The sequence below is a fragment of the Microtus oregoni genome, unplaced genomic scaffold (genome assembly GCF_018167655.1).
Source record: "Microtus oregoni isolate MIOR12 unplaced genomic scaffold, Mior012 000070F_ref0000104, whole genome shotgun sequence".
Lineage (NCBI taxonomy): Eukaryota > Metazoa > Chordata > Mammalia > Rodentia > Cricetidae > Microtus > Microtus oregoni.
Window position 1 is genome coordinate 3,744,548 of NW_024543977.1, and position 19,373 is coordinate 3,763,920.

Sequence of the window (19,373 nt, forward strand, 5' to 3'; positions counted from 1 at the left end):
AGAACTCAATGCCCTCATAACTCATCCTAACTCATCCCAGCCACACCTAACTCATCACCTTTTTAATAATAAAAATGTGGGGGATGTTAGTATCCAGGCAGATCTTGGCCTTGCCCCTTGGGAACCTGGTACAGTGTGCCATACCACACATCACATCTGTGGATGGCAAGCAGTTCCCTGATTGTATGCAGATGCAAAATTCCCTTTAAGAGACAAACTCTGCCCACTCCCTGATGGGGAAGCTTAACCAATCACATTTGGCTAGGGTGTGGCCACCTGGGACCAAGGAAGAAAAACCTGGGAATCCGGGTGTACTTGCTCTCTTCACACAGTGTTTTGGACATCGTAACTTTTACCCCGGTTGTGTGAGTTTTCCCCGTTTCCAATTATTAAATTATATTGAGTGTTTTTGAGCTAGTCTGGTTAATTCTAGCGCAACAGTCAAATATGCCTTCACTTGGCATCCAATGTGGGGCTCCTAGAGCCCTTTTACGGCTCTGGTCAGTTGGATCCGTGCCCGCATTCATTTGGGCCTAGATACCTACATTTTTGCAGGCACCCACGCTGCGCTCTGCCTGTAGAACCCAAAGGTCGTTGCCTGCCTGCCCACTTCCGTGTCTCTCCAGATTCTTTCCGGGTATTTAAGATGTCAAAGCAATGATATGGTGGGTCCTCCAGAGTGAAATTCCGAATATCCCTGGGTCATCCGGTAGGAGCTGTGATCAACTGTGCTGACAATACAGGAGCCACAAACTTGTATATCATCTCTGTGAAGGAAATCAAGGGACCACTGAACAGACTTCCTGCTGCTGGTGTGGGCGACATGGTGATGGCTCTGTTAAGAAAGGCAAATCAGAGCTGAGACAAAAGGTCCATCCAGCTGTTGTAATTCGACAATGAAAGTTATATTGAAGAAAAGATGGGGTGTTTCTCTATTTTAAAGACAACGCAGGGGTCATAGTAAACAATAAAGGTGAGATGAAAGGTTCTGCTATCATGGGTCTAGTTGCAAAGGAGTGTGTGGACTTGTGACCCAGAATTGCATTGAATGCAGGCAGCATTGTGTGACTCTCTGGTGCATTTGTAAGATAGATTCATTAAAAGGCTTTCTTGACACCTTAAAAAAAAAAAGAGGGATAATTGGTGATGGGATAATAGATTGGTATTTGTGAGTTATTGTTTTTAGAAAATTATATTGGTATCAATTCTTGTGTATTGATACAAAGTTAAATTATATTGAATACTGTATGCAAATATGCTTTTACCTCTGTTTAAAACATTTTTTATGTATTGATATATATTGAATCGATATATATTTACCATATTGCTGTGTACATTTCTACCTCTGATTAAGATACTTATATATTGTTTATGTAATGATATACATTGTTTACATTTGGAGGCCATCGTCCTCATTTATTGCACAGTTTTTATTCTCTTAATCTTCAAGTTAGATAGGTATCTAGAATTATAGATCAATAGTCATCTATGTTTGTCATATTTTTATTTAGGCTAATCAGGTTCTTTAGATACATAGAGATTATATTTAGTATAGATAGTATAATCTTCAACCTCTTCAAAGAGCTGTAGAAAATGGCTTCTAATCTAACCTAGAGTTCCATGGTAGTGAGACACAATCACTCCTGGCAACACTGCTCTACTCCCTAGAGAATGTTGAGCACCAAAGACACTCCACTTGAAGCTTGTCTCCTTCTTGGCAGAACCGGCCTTTGGGCAAAGAAAAGCCCATACCTCAACCACTGACAGAGATAGAGAGTATCTGTAAATAGATGAAGACAGGATTGTCATATCCTGCCAAAACAGGGTAAGATCGTTCTGAAAAGTTTCTTGCCTTTGAAAATGGTATGTCAGTTACGTTAGGATTTAGCCAAAGTTGGTTGCCTCAACATTGCAAATGAGACTTTGGGTGATTGCCCAGGTAGTCAGTTGTCTCTGTCATTTGTTACACATTTTGGAAGTTTCTCATTTGTACTTCCTGTTGCTCAAGTAATATTACTTCCCTTCTCAGATCTTTGATGGAGTTGAAGATTAGATAATTGTAGTTACCCTCCTATGATTTAGCTAAACTTAATTTCAATACATTATTTAGATTCCTTGAAATAGAATGCTTAATATAACTTTTGTTATTTGTTTCTTGCTTAATATTGTTTGTTGCTTGTAATTTTATATTTGGTATCTGTTCCTATTGTATATAGTTGTATTGGGTTTGGTTTGATCTTGTTTAGACAAAAGGGGGAGATGATGGGGAAGCTCAGCCAATCACATTTGGCTAGGGTGTGGCCGCCTGGGGTCAGGGAAGAAAACCTGAGAATCCAGGTGCACTTTCTCTCTTTACATGGTATTTTGGACATCGGAACTTTTACCCCGGTTGTGTGAGTTTTCCCCGTTTCCAATTATTAAATTATATTTGGTGTTTTTGAGTTGGTCTGGTTAATTCTAGTGCACCAGTCAAATACTCCTTCAACTCCTGATCTCTCTTTCCTGCTGCTCTTCTGACGAGGTGGCAGACCTTTTCCCCCTCCTTCCTTGCCTTCTACCTTTCTCTCAATACACTCAAACTCTGTCTGTATGGCATATTTGTCACCCACACCTGTCACAAAGGAGTCTCTCGCATAGTCCTCACCTGCCATGGGACCTGCTAGGGTCCCACTCATGCTGTAAATCATAACAAATGTCTTTTTTTAAGATTTATTTATTTATTTCTTATGTATACAACATTCTGCCTCCATGTATGCCCGCATGCCAGAAGAGGGCACCAGATCTCATTACAGATGGTGGTGAGCCACCATGTGGTTGCTGGGAATTGAACTCAGGACCTCTGGAAGAGCAGCCAGTGCTTTTAACCACTGAGCCATCTCTCCAGCCCCAAATGTCTTTTTTAAAATAAAAAAATAATCAAAAAATCAAATATGTGCCTAAAAATTTCTGATAGCCAGGTGGTATTACAGGACATCTGCCTGTAATACCAGAGCAAGGAAAACGGTGTGACCGTGGACAAGATTTAATGGATGTGGTGTTTATGGGGATCAGGGCAGCCTGGCCTCATGTATGGGGCCCTGTTCACACAGCTGCCATGGCAGACTTGATACAGAGCAGCCAAGAAAGTAGGCCTTAGTTTCCATTTACTTGCAGGTAGCACCCAGTTCCAGAGAAAGTCATAAGCTGATACCAGCAGGAATGGGCCAGTATCTAAGGGGGAGTACCTGACATTCCAAATATCCTAACCATTAGATAAGAGTACTTAAGATCACCAGATGTTCCTGAACTCAGCACATACCTATTTCCTTTCACCAAGACACCCCTAGATAAATGTCAGCCAATTAGAGTTTTGAACCCTGAAAATCCCCTCAGCCCAATGTCTACTATAATAAAAACTCTACTCCACCAGGGTTGGGCATTCTCCATTTGTACTGCTGCATCAGACATTCAGAGGGTCCAAGCCTGAGCTTGAATAAGGGTTCTTTGCTTTTGCATAGGGATACGGCCTCCTTGATGGTATTTGAGGAACTCACAATCTGGGCATCAAAGTGTTGACCTGCATTTACTTAATAATTAGTGTTGCTGAGCACTTTACAGGATTATTGACCCTCTGTAGTATTGTGCCTGTGCCACATGGAACCCCCAAAGACCACTACAGAGCTGGCATTTGATGCATACACACTGGGGTTTATTGATTACAAGTTAGCTAACTCAGACCACAATCTGACAATCAACACAAGCAGCTTCAAGTCTTCAGGGTAGGGGGATTTTAGAGGGAAAACTGTAGGCAGGGTGGTAACAAGGCAGGGTGGCACAAGCCTTGGCATTTTGGGATTGGGTAAAAGTGTACAACTTTTGAATTTGTTGGTTGGGATATGGGAAATTCAAAACAATGACTGTCAGCAGAGAAGAATTTCAAAACAGTGGTTACTCAGACACCTACAAGGATGAGGCAAGCAGATATTGTTTGGATACCCTGATGGGTCACTTTGACTCAAAGCTAGCACAGTTTCTTGGGAATGTTTATGACTTTGTCTGGGCTGCACTCACACTCCCCCTTTAGTAGGAAGCTGCTTGTTTGTTCCTGGCTGCTCAGCCCCGAAATAATCACATAGAAACCATATTATTTTCAGTACCAATAGGTAAGTGTATTTATGGCTAACTCCTATCTTAAATAAACCCATCTCCATTAATCTGTGTATCACCAAGAGGCTGTGGCTTACTGGGTAAAGTTCCTGCATCTGTCTCTGGTGGGGCTACATGGCTTCTTGCTGACTCCATCCTTTTTCTCCCAGCATTCAGCCTAGCTTTCCCGGCCTAGTTCGCGTGCTGCGTTCCTGCTGCCCCAGCTCCCGGCCACCTGGCTAGCTTGGGCACCACTCTGTTGTAGGAGCTGCAGTGGGCTGCATTCCCGCCCAGCTCCGCATGGCTAGCTTTACCCGAAATAATTACATGGAAACTGTATTTTTTTGAACACTGCCTGGCCCATTAGTTCCAGCCTCTCATTGGCTAACTCTCACATCTTGATTAACCCATTTTTAATAATCTGTGTAGCCCCACCAGGTCTGGCTTACCAGGAAAGATCTTAACCTGCATTTGTGTCGGGTGGGAGAATCATGGCAACTGCCTGACTCGGCTTCTTTCTCCCAGCATTCTGTCTGTCTACTCCGCCTACCTAATTTTCTGTCCTATTAAAGGGCCAAGGCAGTTTCTTTATTAACCATTGAAATCAATACGAAACAGAAGACTCTCCCACATCAGTTCTGTTCTTCCCTGCCATAGGCTTAAAGCAGTTTTTTTATCAATCAGTGGTAATCACAGCATACAGAGGGAAATCCCACATCACCTCCCATTTTCTGTTTAAATAGAAAGGAAGGTTTTAACTTTAACACAGAAAAATTACATACAACAAAACAGGTATCAAGCAAGAGTTACAATTTCAATATTTACAACTACTTTATCTTTTATTATAACTAAAGAAAACTATAACTATCTATTCTTTAACTCCATCAAAGACTCCAGAAGGACATAATATTACCTAAGTAAACAGAACGTACATTGTAAGTAACTTCCAAAACTCTAGAATTGACAGAGACCAAAGTTCTTCAATACTGTTGAGGGCATCCATCTTCAGCCTACAGGCTAATAGTATCCAGTAGACTTTTCCATGAAAGAGGAAATTTCAAAAATAGTTCTGCATATATTGGCAGTTTGTCAGTCACTTTCTTCTATGTCCTGCAGAAAGTCTAGCAGACTCTTTCATCAAATAAGAACCCCAAAGAATTGTCTCACCCTTAGGCAAATCAGTAGTCATTTCTCTGTGGGCTCTGCATGTCCAGTTCATACAGCATAGCATCAAGAAGTCCAGGCAAGAGAAGTTTCTTGCCTAAATGGCTAGCAAACTTCATAAGAAGCATCTTCAATGCCCATCATCCTCTTGAAGTAGATTGGTGCTGCCAGGAGCAGATGTGTCTCATTGTCATGAAAAGTCCTAAGTTCTTAAAACATTTTAAATGCCATATTCTTTAGTCTTTGAAAAGTTTAAAGAATGCTTATCCATCTGAAATCATCTTTGTACATCTAGAAAATCTAACTAACATGACTACAATTATAAATGATTATCTATTAATCTATATTTCTTAATTGTACATTACATTTTTAAATGAGCTTCACAAACACAATACCTTTATCAAGAGCAAAAATATACATAGAACAAAATTAACCTTAGCTTTGTATCAGTAAAGTAAGCTCTGTACCAATGCAATGTACTCATCTCTATAGTTTATCTTCCTTTAATGAAACAGACATTTATAAACAGTATTTGGGAATATGGGTATAGCTCTCTCCAAACTGCTTCCTGCTTTTAGTTATGCAAAGTATTTTTGGGAATGTTCATGGTGACCTTTCAGGGCGGTCTTGGTTCATCAAACCATATTATTCTGTAAGAAATCCACAAGTTCTCATCCTCTGTGGAAACAAAAGAAAAACCTCTTTCCAAGCAATGTATCCTTAGACCCAAATTTTGAAGTCAAGACACCTTTAAGATATATACGTTGGTTTGGCTTAGCAGCCTGTACAATGAAATGTCTCTTTATACTTAGCTCATTCACAGTCAAAATTTTCAAAAAAAAAAAACCAATATATATATATATATATATATATATATATATATATATATATATATCCAGACTCTCTGTGTATTTTCCATCTTTACATAGCTTATTTTACTTTACTCCTTTAATCTATGGCTGTATGTACTCTGTATCTTTAAAGACTTTTCCTTTTTTAAAAAGCCATTTATTTCTTATTATAACTGTCTATATTCTTTTTTCTTTTCTCTCCCAAGGCTACGTACATTTATTCAACACTATGACCTATTTATAGGTCTTTTCCATCTTAATTTGTCTTTATTGCATATCTGTAATCCTTTTCTCACCAGGACTGCTTCTTAAAATGCTAAGTACTTCTTAAAAACCTAAGCAGCAGCATTACTAGGTCAAATAGCCCTGCCTGTTTGCTCCACCCAGTCTGACATGATGGACATCCATTCACTGCCTCTGAGACTGCCAGGTTGGAGCCATGCTCATCACCTCAACTCTGATAACCAGTTGCCCCATGCTGCCATCAAGTAACTTGCAGAATGTTGCCCATTGTTGGGAGCTTTGCACCCCCCCCCCCAGATCCTGAATTTCTGGTAAACAACTTGTAATGCTTGCAGCTGCTCTGAGCATGCGACTCTCAGCAGTTCCTGATGGCAGGGGAGTGGTTTCTGGTGGGTTTGGCTGGGGTGTGGCTATCAGTTAAGAATCTTTATATAAGCAGCTCTGGGGACACAATAATGGGGACATTCCTGTTTCAAGGATGACCCAGATCTCTGTCCGTGTGTCTTTGTGCGTTTCAATCTCCCGCCCCTTGCACGGTTCATGAACTGTATGGTAGCGCATACAGAGCAGATGGACATGGTGAGCTATGGCCCATAAACCCCATTTAAATGCTTGGCCTCCTGAAAGAGCAGAGTTCGTGCTGACAGTGTGGCCCAGAAAGCTGCAGTTTCAAAACCACATGGCTTTTTTTCTGATACTACTGAATCAGGAAAACCTCACTTAAAGGAGCTAGGGCTTTCAGCCATGCTCATCTCTGTTCTTTTGTGTCTAGAATTCCTTTCCAAGCTGTCTCAGGTTTCATGAGGATACAGTTGAGCATGTTGTCATGCCAATTTGTTGTAGGAGGTTTCGGTCCTGCCCCACGGTGGGCACCAAATGAAGTCAGATGCTAAAAAGAAATCCCACACTAGCTCAGAATTGAGTACAATAAATGATTATTTACTTAGGAGTAGACTCACAGATCACAGTCCTCTGCTCGGACAGGAAAACAGCAACCCAATCAAGTGGCTGGAAGAGAGAGTGAGCATGCACTTTACATTACATTTATAGTATAAGAGGCCACACCCAAGTGGATGGGCAACTTAAAAGCTACTGGCTGAAGGATTTTCTACAGCACCCCCACCCCTTAGTTAGGTCCTGTCTAAAATGGAGTTCTTTCTCAAAATGGAGTTTGCTTTGCTCCTTCAGTAGAAATGCCTATCAAAGTCTTTTCCATTTTAAAAACTGATTTTTTTCATTGTTGGATTTAGGGAAATGTGATATTGTTGCCCTGGAAGTGGGTGCCAAGAACAGATCCTAGATCTCTCTGCAAAACCTAAAACTAGTATTTTATTTTATTTTATTTTATTATTATTATTTTTTTTTTTTTTTGGTTTTTCGAGACAGGGTTTCTCTGTGGTTTTTGGAGCCTGTCCTGGAACTAGCTCTGTAAACAAGGCTGGTCTCGAACTCACAGAGATCCGCCTGCCTCTGCCTCCCGAGTGCTGGGATTAAAGGCGTGCGCCACCACCGCCCGGCAAAACTAGTATTTTAAAAGGTATGATGTATATGATTTTTTTTTGCCTGCCTCAGTTTTTTCCTTAATGCTTTGTTTCACCTCCTGTATCTATGGAAACCTGCTTTGGCAGGGTTGGGGCATTCAGATCCCAAAGAGATTGTGTGGAGTTGTGGGGAGGGACATGGACAAGATCTGAGGGTGAATTAGGTTAGCTGCTGGTGAGTTTAACTAAAACAAAACTACACTTTTTATTGTACATAGAATTAAATGGGAAGAAAGTGGCATATAAACTGGGGTGTAGCTTGAGATCAGGGGTTGAGGAAGAGAGCCTTGATCTTGACAAGAGGCACCAGTCACATGTTAATAAAAGGGCCACAAGTTCCTCTTGCCAGAGAGAAGAATGACCCTTTATCAAGCAGAAAATTTCCTCAGGCTCCCAAGGGAATAAAGACTCTTATTCAAATGCCTGACCTCAAGAAAAGGACTTCTGGGGAACAGATGCTATACTACACTTTTTTAGTCTTACTGTTCTCCTCATGAGGCTCCCAAAAGGGAAGGTCCTAATGTATTACCCATTTCCCATCAAACTGTGTGATTCTGATTTCTCTGTATTTATTAACGGATCTCTTGCCTGAATGACCTCAGGCTTGGGATCTGAACTGTAGGCAGTTCATCTTTGGGATCAGGTGTGTCTAATAAATCTCTTACTTTCCTATTCTTGGTATAACTTAAAAAACACAATGGAATTCCTAGTACCATGGTGTCAGAATTTTTTCCAAATAATTATTTTGTTTAGAGAGGTTACCCTTGTACACATTTTTATACTTTACCAAAGCCCATATAAAATTTCTGAAGGAACAAGCATTAATAGTGAGAATCATTAAAAACAAGTAAAAAGGTGCTGGAGAAGTGTGGTCTGCGATGCTCAAATGCTAGAAGTTTGTCAAGCCTATAAAAAATGTTTAAAAAAGAAATAAATTTTAGACATATTAAAAGCTTATGGTTATGATAGTATACTGTTAGAATAGAAGATGATGGGGAAGAGGGAAGAAAAGAAAGGGAAATTATTAGACCCCTTAATGTTTTACCTGAAGCAAATCTTAAGGTACTTGTTCTCTTTAGCATCATGGTATTACCTTAACATCCAGGAGACACTGCTGCAGTCAGTGATAAACCTGCTATGTCAAAATCTGTTTTGTAGCTGGGCGGTGGTGGCTCACATCTTTAAGACCAGCAATTGGAAGGCAGAGGCATAAGGATCTCTGTGAGTTCGAGGCCAGCCTGGTCTATAGAGTGAGTTCCAGGACAGGCTCCAATGCTACACAGAGAAACCCTGTCTTGAAAATCTGTTTTAGCATCATGGTATTTATTACCTTAATATCCAGGAGACACTGCTGCAGTCAGTGATAAACCTGTTACGTTAAAGTCTATTTTGTGAGTTTTTTGGAGTTTGGGGCTGTGAATGTCCCCAAATTCATTATTGTTTCTTACCACCGGGGCTCTTGGCAGTCTTTCTACCTCTGGCTCTATCTTTAATGATGGTCCCTGTAATAACAGCTGAGTGGTTAATCTGGAAATTTAAGCATGACATTGGAGATATAGAGAAGTTGGTAAAGCAGACAGGAGAAAGAGGAAGAGGGAGAGTATATGAAGTTTTGGCACAGGAGAGTTAAGTACAATGATGAGACTTTTATTTTTCTGGAACTGGAGAAAGAGTGGCTGATTTTGGTGTCCTCTGGAACTTAAGGGAATAGGGCTACCGTTTGGGTTTACCGTATATGAGGGGATATCCTGAGCTGGAAGAGTAAAGGTTTAAGGTGAGACAGGTGGATCCAATGAGAGAGTCGCTCAAGTTTGGTAATTGAGGGAGGTACAAGAATTACTTATAAGATTACTTTAAAAATTACTGCCATTTAGGGGAAAGGAGTGAGAGGTGTTGGTCTGGGGAAGAGAATAGTACCTGATCTCCTATTTTAATAGGTTGGTACGTGGTTAAAGTAATGAGCAGTGGGTAAAATCCCATAATAAGGAGTGAAGATTGGATAACAGTGGAGTAAGCATGTGATCAGGAAGGGGAGAGGTCTTAGGTAAGTGGCTGGGGGTTAAAACTGGCCGCCCATACATGAGTTCAAAGAGCAAGATGGAAAGGGGGCTTTTGGGGAGAGCCCTAAGCCTAAGAAGGGCCAGAGGCAAAAGTTTTACCCAGTCAAGGTGAAGCTCCTATAACATCTTAACAAGAACATTTTTAAAGGAATGGTTAGTTTGTTTTACCTTCCTTTAAGACTGAGGATGGTATGGGGTATGAAAATGCCAGGGAATGTTAAGAGCCTTAGATAAAGTTTGAGAGATCTGGGAGATAAACTCTGGGCAATTATCTGACTGAAGAGAGGTTAAGATCCCAAACTTGGGGATCAATTTCTCAGAGAAGAACATCAGGAACTGTCTGGGCTCTTTTTTAGTGGTGGAAAACACTTCAATCCTCCCAGACATGGTGTCTACCACACCAGGAGATATTTAACTCATCTGACTGTGAGCATATGAGTAAAATCTAGCTGCCAGTCAGTTCCTGGAAGGGAACCCCTGGTCTGGTGAGTGGGAAAAGGGAAAACTATGATTTGGTCTTGAGATCTGACTTTTGACAGATTTTACAAGAGGCAGTGATAGCTTTTAAGAACTCTAAGTCTACGGGAGTAGATTGGAGGTGAGTCTTGACAAAATGAAACAGAGCTTTGCTATTAGGATGAAAGAGCTGATGTAGGTAGGATAGAATTTGCTGGATGTCAGGGGACGTCTGTGAGAATGTGGGCTGTACTGTATAAACCCCCTGAGGTGATTGAGGTAGGTTTGGGCTCTGGAATGCTGCTGTTCTAGCTGTTTGGTCAGCTTCATTATTTCCCTTGGAAATAATTTAACTGTTAGTGTGATGAGACCGACAGTGAATCATTCCTATAGCTTTGGGGAGATGGGAGGCTTTTAGCAAGTCCATGATGTTAACTGATGTTGTAATTGGAGCGGCGGGGCTGCGTCCCCAGCACCCCGGCCGCCTGCTAGCTTATACCTCAAAATAATTACACGGACACTGTATTCTTTTAAACACTGCTTGGCCCATTAACTCTAGCCCTTACAGGCTAATTCTCATATCCCGATCAACCCATCTCTAATAATCTGTGTAGCATCAGTCTTACTGGGAAAGATTCTAGCCTACGTCCATCCTGAGTCGGAGCTTCATCGATTGCGTCTGCCTCAGAGAGCAGAGCTATGTGTCTGCCCGGGAGAGGGGAGCATGCGTCTCTGAGCTCACTTCCTCTCCCTCCCAGCATTCTGTTCTGTTTACTCCACCCACCTATGTTCTACCCTATCAGGGCAAGCAGTTTCTTTATTTAATTAACCAATGACCTTCCTCCATCAAACTGAGTTAGTTATGGATCCTCCTTTCATAGTAAGAAGCCCACGCTCCTTCCAGATAGCTGCATGGGACAGGAGGATAGGAAAGGCATATTTGGAGTCTGTGTAAACATTTAAAGATTGTCCCTGTGCTAACTGGAAGGTACAGGTAAGGGCTATTAATTCAGCCTGCTGATTAGTGTTATGGGCAGGGAGTGCCTGTGCCTCCACCACCTCAGTGTCTGACACTATAGCATATGGGTTACCTCACATAAAAAGGAGCTGTCATCTTATAGCTGTCCCAGATATAAGTGGCCTGGGACAGTTTGCCCTCCTGTATATGTGAGGGGGGCAGTAGATCCTCTAAGGTCTCTGTGCAGGAATGAGATGGGGAATAATTAATGTTAGGTTGAGGTAGGAGATTTGAGATATTAAGGGGTAGGCAGCATTGGAAAGTGAGTGTGATATCTTCTACTAGTGACACCTGGAGGGAAAGAACTCGGGAATGGGGTAAGGTTTGTAAGCCTTTATAAGTTAAGAGATGGGACAGATTGCGGTGGGAGAAGACAGTGGTAGGTGATTCAAAGATTAGTTTCTTTGACTCATGAATAAGAAGCTCAGCGGCCACTGAAGTGCATATGCAGGGTGCCCATCCCTGAGTGGTGAGGTGTAACTTCTTTGACAGATATGCTACAGGTGCAAAGGAAGGTTCCAGCTGATGTCCTAGGACCCCAAGGGCATATCCCTCCTTCTCTGTTACACAGAGGGAGAAAGGATGAGTTAAATCTGGGAGATGAATAGCGGGGGCCTGGATAGGGGCTTTCTGGAGTCTATGGAAGGGTTTAGTAATGGGAAAGGGAAGGGGCTCATGCAGAGAGCTGAGAGGCAGATGAGGAGATCCAGTAATGCAAGGAAGCCAGCTATTCCAAGAACAATAAAACCTCTTCTTTTGTAGAAGGAACTGCAAGGAACTGAATTAGGTTTTTTGTCTATCTATGGTAATAGGCTTTTGGGTGGGGGTAATAGTTAATCCCAAGTAAATGACCTGAGAGTTAGAGAGTTGGACCTTAGAAGGTGAGACTTTATAGCCCTTTTTGGACAAGAAATTTCAAAGAGCAGAAGTATAAGTTTTGCTAACCTCTCTGCAAAGTAAAATATCATCTACATACTTTATGAGTTTAGACTATGGAGAGACAGTGAGAGTAGATCAGAAGCTAAAGCTGACCAAACAGGTGTGGGCTGTCCCAGAATCCCTAGGGAAGGACAGTCCAGGTGAGCTGTGTGGAGAAGTGAGTGTCAGGGTCAGTCCAGGTGAACGCAAAGCTATTTTGAGATTGAGAGCTGAGAGGAATAGAGAAAAAAAGCATCCTTGGGTTCTAGAACTGAGAAATGGGAAGTTCCTGGAGGGATAGTATAAAGAAGTGTGTAAGGGTTAGGCACTATAGGATAAAGAGGGACCACTGTGGAGTTAATGAGCCAGAGGTCATGAACCAGACGATAGATTCCATTAGTTTTTCTAACAGCAAGTGTAGGGGTGTTAAAGGGAGAAGAGGTGGTGCGAAGTAGCTTTTTTCTTAGAAACACAGTTAAGTGGTAGGGTCTGCTGAGGTAGATAAGGCTGTTCCCCTGTCCTGATAATAGGGAAACTAGAAGGAGAGGTAGGCCCCCATAATTCCCTCAGTACTGAGTATGTGGTTCTGGTGTCCAAGAGAAAGGAGATGGACCATCCTGACACTGTTATGTTTACCTGTGGCTCCCTGTTACAGATGGAGACTGTGGTCAGGTCAAAGGAGCCTGGGCAGCCTCACTTGTTCATGGCCAAATATAGAAGGTCAACTTGCGAATTTTCTGGGTTTGATGTCTCTGTGTCACAATGTACACGAGGACAATTATCTGTTCAATGTCCTTCCCTATGGCATCTTGTACAAGGTCTTGCGGAACCAATATGAGGATTAGGGCATGCTCCAGCATCTGACCAGTTTTACCACATTTGAAACATGGGTCTGGAGGTTCTTGAGCCCTGGGGGGCAAGGGTGGACAGCACAGATGGGGAGACTGGGCAGTCTGTTGCCTTGGCAGTTGGGGGGCAATGGCTAGCATTCGGCATTTATGATTACAGGCTTTGTCATTCCTTACATGGTATACCTTAAAGGCCAACTCTTAAGACTTCTGCCTGTGGGGTCAAGGGGCCTTTCTCCAAACATCTAAGTTTAGCCTTAATGTCAGGGTAACTCTGAGAAAAAGAATGAGTAATGTGTAACTATCTGTCCTCTGTGGTTTCTGGATGTAAGTTAGTATAGTGTAACAGAGCTTTAGTGAGGCATTCCAAAACTGCAGAAGGATTTCCCTTCACATCCTTAATAACCTCTGAGAGTTTATTATAGTTTACTGGCTTAAGGGCAGCCTTACAGAGACCTGATAGAAGGCAAGTCAAAATCCAGTCTCTAACTAAAATTCCACCTGGGGTGTTATAATCCCAGTGAGATTCTCGATGGGGACCACCTCTGCCCCCAGGGGGTGTGCTGCATTAGTTTGGTGAACCTCATCTGCATGTAGTCTGCCCTGCTCCCAAACTTGCCTTCACTCTTCAGGCCTGCGTACACGTGTCTCTCCAGTGGATTTCATTGTGTGCTTTGTTTTCACTTGCGCTGGATAATTTCATTGGTGCCATGACTCAGATGTGGTCCCCGCTATGAGAGACTGCCGGGGTTGCCTCTAGCCTCTGGCTTTCAAGTCACCCAGACTGGAGCCAGTCAGGCTTCATTATCACCCAACCTATAGAGAGAATTTTCCCACAGGCCTTGTGTTGTCGCTTTTTTTTTTTCACGGTTTTTCATGGTTTCAGCTATGGAAAACAAATCCTCAAAGACCATCAGTCCAATTTCTCCCTCCCCCCCTCCCCCCCTTTTAGAGGCCCTGAAACCCCAGGCCTTAATGCCCTACTTACAGATTCCCATGCTTGTCCATCTTTGTTTGAAAAAATGGCCTTGTTACCCTTTAGACAACAATTTAAAGTGGCTGCCTAACAGCACCTTTGATCCTGATATTCTACAGGAGCTTTCTAACTGCTGTCAGTGCACAGGCAAATAGGAGTTTCCCTATATCCAAGCCTTTACTATTTAAGCTCTAAGTCTAAGTCCTCTCTCATTGCAAGCTGTTCACCTGCTCACATGTTCCTGGCTATGCCAACTAAAACAGAGGAACACCCCACTTCTGCTCTGAACCCTGCTAACAAACCTCCACCTTTCCGATCTCAGCAGGAAGCTACTTCCACTCCTTCATCTCTCTCCCATACACACACTAAGTACTCCATGAACCCCTCAGATCCTTCCTACTCTCTGATGCTAGGAGGCCTATCACCCACCTATCACCCTCCTCTCATGTGCTCAAGTGCTGCTAAGGAACCCAACCCTGACCAAGTCAAGCCAGCTGCAGTTCTCCTGTTGCAAGAGGTGGCTGGCGTAGATTGATTTGTCAGGGTACACGTCCCCTTTTCCCTCTCAGAACTCTCCCATATAGAACAAAAACTGGGTTCTTATACATCTAATTCTACCTCTTTCATAAAGCAATTTCAATACATTACCCAATCATATAATCTCACCTTTTATAATATCTATATGATCCTATCTGATAACCTTCTTCCTTCTTCATTTTTTTTTTCCTTTTTGACACCAGGTTTCTCTGTGTAACCACAGCTGTAGCTGTCCTGGAACTACCTCTAGTAGACCAGGCTGACCTTGAACTCACAGAGATTCGCCTGCCTCTGTCTCCTGAGTACTGAAACTAAAGATGTGCACTACCACCACCAGGCTGCACTTTTCTAATATTTGTCTTTAATCAAGCTTTCTTGCTTCCATAACACCTTTACCAAAAAAACATTCAGTATAAACTTACTGTAAAAATTACATGTGTCCTCACACATTTGTGTGTATGTGGACATGTTTACTCTAGAATAAATGCAGAGGTGAGATCACGACCTTAGGTATTGACCTTTGCCTTCTACCTTGTTAGAGACAAGGTCTCTTTGCTGGTTTTCTGTTGCATATGCAGGTCATCTAGTCTGGGAGCTTCCAGCTATTCTCCTGACTCCACTTCCCATCTACTTGTAAGAATACTGCTATTACAGATGTGCATGACCACAGCCGGCTTTACTTGAATTCTGACAATTCCAACTGAGAGCCTCACACCTGACAGACAAGTGGTTATCCTATTGAGCCGTCTCATTAACCCTTAATGTAAATTTAATAGAAACTTGGCATTTTCAAAAAGTACAATTCAGTAGCTTCATAAAGTCCATGATCCCCCTGCCATAATTTCCCAGTGATTGGGCTTCCATGTATGTGCTGCCACACTTGACTTCCTGCCTCAATTCTAATACAATTACTTTATATATTGGAATCTTATAATATTTTTCCTTCAGAATTCAGACTATTTTCCCCTTGACTGTATGACTGAGCTTATGAGATATTTAATAGTTTCATTTCATTTGGTCTTGGTGCTCTTTAGTAGCTAATTTTATCTATTCCATTGCAGATAGTAATAGCATTGTTTTCAAGTCTTGGATATTAGTTACTCGTGTTGGTGCTGTAACAATATATCTGAGAAAGACATAAAGCAAAGGATAACCAGCCTACAGTCCAAAAGGCCAGAGAAAACAGAACCCTTATCCAAAAACAGATAGGAGCAGATGCAGAGATCCACAACCAACCACTGGGCTGAGTTACCGGAGTACAAGAGAAGGAGCAGCAATAATATGAACAAAGGGGTCAAGATCATGATGGGAAAACCCACAGAATCAGCTGACCCAAGCTATTGGGAGCTCACTGACTCCGGACTGACAACTGTGGAACCTGCATAGGTCTGAATGCAGGTGACAATGGTGTGGCTGAGCAGCTCTGGAGCTACTGGCAGTGGGACAGGATCTAACCCTAATGCATGAACTGATGTTTTCGAGCCCATTCTCTATGGAAAGACACCTTACTCAGCCTAGACACAAGGGGGAGGATAGGGGAGTAGGGGACAGGACCTTTCTTGGTTCTGCCTTAATGAGTTGATGGGACAAACTTAGTTGACTTCCCAGAGGAGGCCTTACCCTTTCTGCAGTGTGGATGGGGATGGGGTGGGGGGAGGTGGGGGAATGGGAGGAGAGGAGAGAGGGGAAAACTGGGATTGGTATGCAAAAAAGAAAAAGAAAGAAAAAGAGAAAAACAAAAATATCTGACAAAAGCAACTGAGGAAAGGAAGGATTTACTTTGGCTTAGAGTTCTAAGAGATATAGTCCATTGTGGAGGGCAATGTATGGCTGCATTGTCAGAAGGTGGGAAAAGAGGCTATGAATTTGAAAGAGAGCACAGAGGGGTATAAGAGAGTGTGTAGAGGGTGAAGAAAGAGAGAAATGATGTAATTATGTTAAAATCTCAAAAATAAAAGAAAGAATTTAATGAAAACAAACAGAAAATGGTTGGTCACATTGCACCCACAGTCAAGTAACAGAGTGATAAATGTGGGTGCTCAACTTTCTCTCCTTTTAAAAATTAACGTTTTAATATTTAGTTTGCACAAGCAGTTGTGAGCCATCTGACATAGGTGCTGGGAATTGAACTCAAGTTCTCTGGAAGAGCAGAACACATTCTACACCAGTGAGTCATCTCTCCACCCCTCTTTTTCCTTCTCATGAAATCTGTGCCATGCCTAAAGAATGGCTTCCTTCTCACCTCAACTCCCCTAATCTAGATGATTGCTCATAGACAGGGCCAGAGGCATCCTTTTAGAAGATTTCAGATACTGTCAAATTGGCAGTCAATATTAAATATCATAGGATATTGTCAAATAGAGGTATTTTAAACATTTTTCGTTTCTGTTTTTCTGAGACAATGTCTCATATTGTCTCTTAGGTAGGGTTGGAACTTTGTAGAACAGGCTTATCTAAAATTTACAGCAATCCTCCTGGCTCAGCTTCTTTTCCATGCACTAGAATTACTAACATGGACAACCACAATGGACATTCTTGACATCTTTACACACAGGTTTTGGTGAACATAATAAAGTTGTTTTTATATCCTTCAATATTTGTATATATCTTCCCATTTTCAAGACTACTACATTGTTTTAATTATAAGTCTTGTTTGTCACACTTAACTATGCTCCTTGAGATTAAATAAATTTGTTTATTTTCAGCAGAACAGGAAGCCAGTTCTGAAGAGGTACCCAGATATGTGGGGGAAGAACTCTGCCACTGAGATATACTCCCAACCACATTCAAATATAGTGGGAGTTCCAGAATATTTGTAAAGAAAGGAGCAACTAGAATAATTCTTTAAAGCTTAATCTTTATTCATCTATGCTTCTTAAGACACATAAATATATTATTTTATGTATCTTATGGCCACATGAAAAAGCTGATATATTTTAAAGTAAAACATCTATAGCAATACATGATCAACCCCTTTAGATGTCAGTGTGGCAATTTCTCAGAAAATTAGGAAACAACCTTCCTCAAGACCCAATAATACCACTTTTGGGTATCTATCCAAAGGATGCTCAATCGTGCCACAAGGACGTGTGCTCAACTATGTTCATAGCAGCTTTGTTTGTCATAGCCAGAACCTGGAAACAACCTAAATGCCCCTTGATTGAAGAATGGATAAGAAAAATGTGCTACATTTACACAATGGAGTACTACACAGCAGAAAAAATAACAACAGCTTGAATTTTGCAGGAAAATGTATGGCACTAGAAAACATTATTTTGAGTGAGGTAACCCAGACACAGAAAGACAATTATCACATGTACTCACTCATAGGTGGTTTTTAAACATAAAGCAAAGAAAGCCAGTTTACAAACCACAATTCCAGAGAACTTAGACAACAATGAGAACACTAAAAGAGGCTTACATAGATATAATCTACATGGGAAGTAGAAAATATAAAAAGACAAGATCTCCTGAGTAAATTGGGAACATGGGGACCTTGGGGGAGGAGTGAAGCGGGGAGAGGAGAAGCAGGGAGGGGAGCAGAGAAAAATGTAGAGCTCAATAAGTATCAATAAAAAACTTTAAAAAAAGAATATTTCACATTAGGTCATATACTGAAAATATTTAAAGATATTAAAGACGATCTTATGAGATCACATTTTCAGTTAGAATTATAGATTCATATAATTAGAAGGCAGTTTGAGAACTGATTCAGCCTACCACATCCACGAACATATTACATCAGAACTTAACACATTAAACCAATGTCAATCTACACATTACCTTTTCAGTGTGTGTGTGTGTGTGTGTGTGTGTGTGTGTGTGTGTGCAGGTGCCTGTGGAGGACAGAGTCTTCTCTTCTGTGTCTGGAGTTACAGCTGACTGTGGGCCACCCAATAGGGGCTCCAGGAATCACGCTTTGATCCTACAGAAGAACAATCCATGTTCTTGACTGCTAAGTGAGCTCTCTAGGTCCAAACAAACAAAACCCTTTTTAAAAATCAGATTTTACATTTCCTTAAGTGTCTTTTGGCCATTTGAGATTCCTTTGTTAAGAAAAAAAGGATGTTTTGGCAAACTGTTATTAATGATAAGAGGCCAAAGCTAAAATTACAAATAAACAGCATTGAAATTTCAAGCTAACTGGATGCTAAAGTCAATGTGTCTGTAATTTTTCAAAAATCTTAAAATTCCAATTGGCCTATTAAAGTTATTGATTTACAGGATTGCTTCTTCACTATTCCTTTACAAGAACAGAATAGAGAAAAATTTGCCTTTACAGTGCCTATTTATAATAATGTCTAGCCTGTAAAGAGATAGCAATAAAAGTACTTCCTTAAAAATTGTTAGATAGTCCAGTTTTGTGTCAATATTTTGTAAGTAAACTACTGGAAGTAGCATGTAAACAATTTCCTTAGTCTATTCTTTATCATTATATTGATGATATTTTATTAGCTACTTCTGATATAGATATCTTAGGATGAATGTTTAATGTGGTACTGAAAAATTTATCCTGTTGGTGATAAAAAAAAATTTCTCCTGGAAAAAATACAAAGAAGAGATTCTCTTGGTTATTTAAGCTATAAATTAAGCAAATGAAAATTCAGCCGCAAAAGCTACAGATAAGGATAGATCA

General features: G+C 41.2%; 1 pseudogene; it reads left to right on the forward strand.

Moving 5' to 3' along the window:
• The first annotated feature begins 646 nt into the window (after positions 1-646).
• LOC121440708 lies at positions 647-1,068 on the forward strand (annotated as a pseudogene).
• Positions 1,069-19,373: the final 18,305 nt, after the last annotated feature.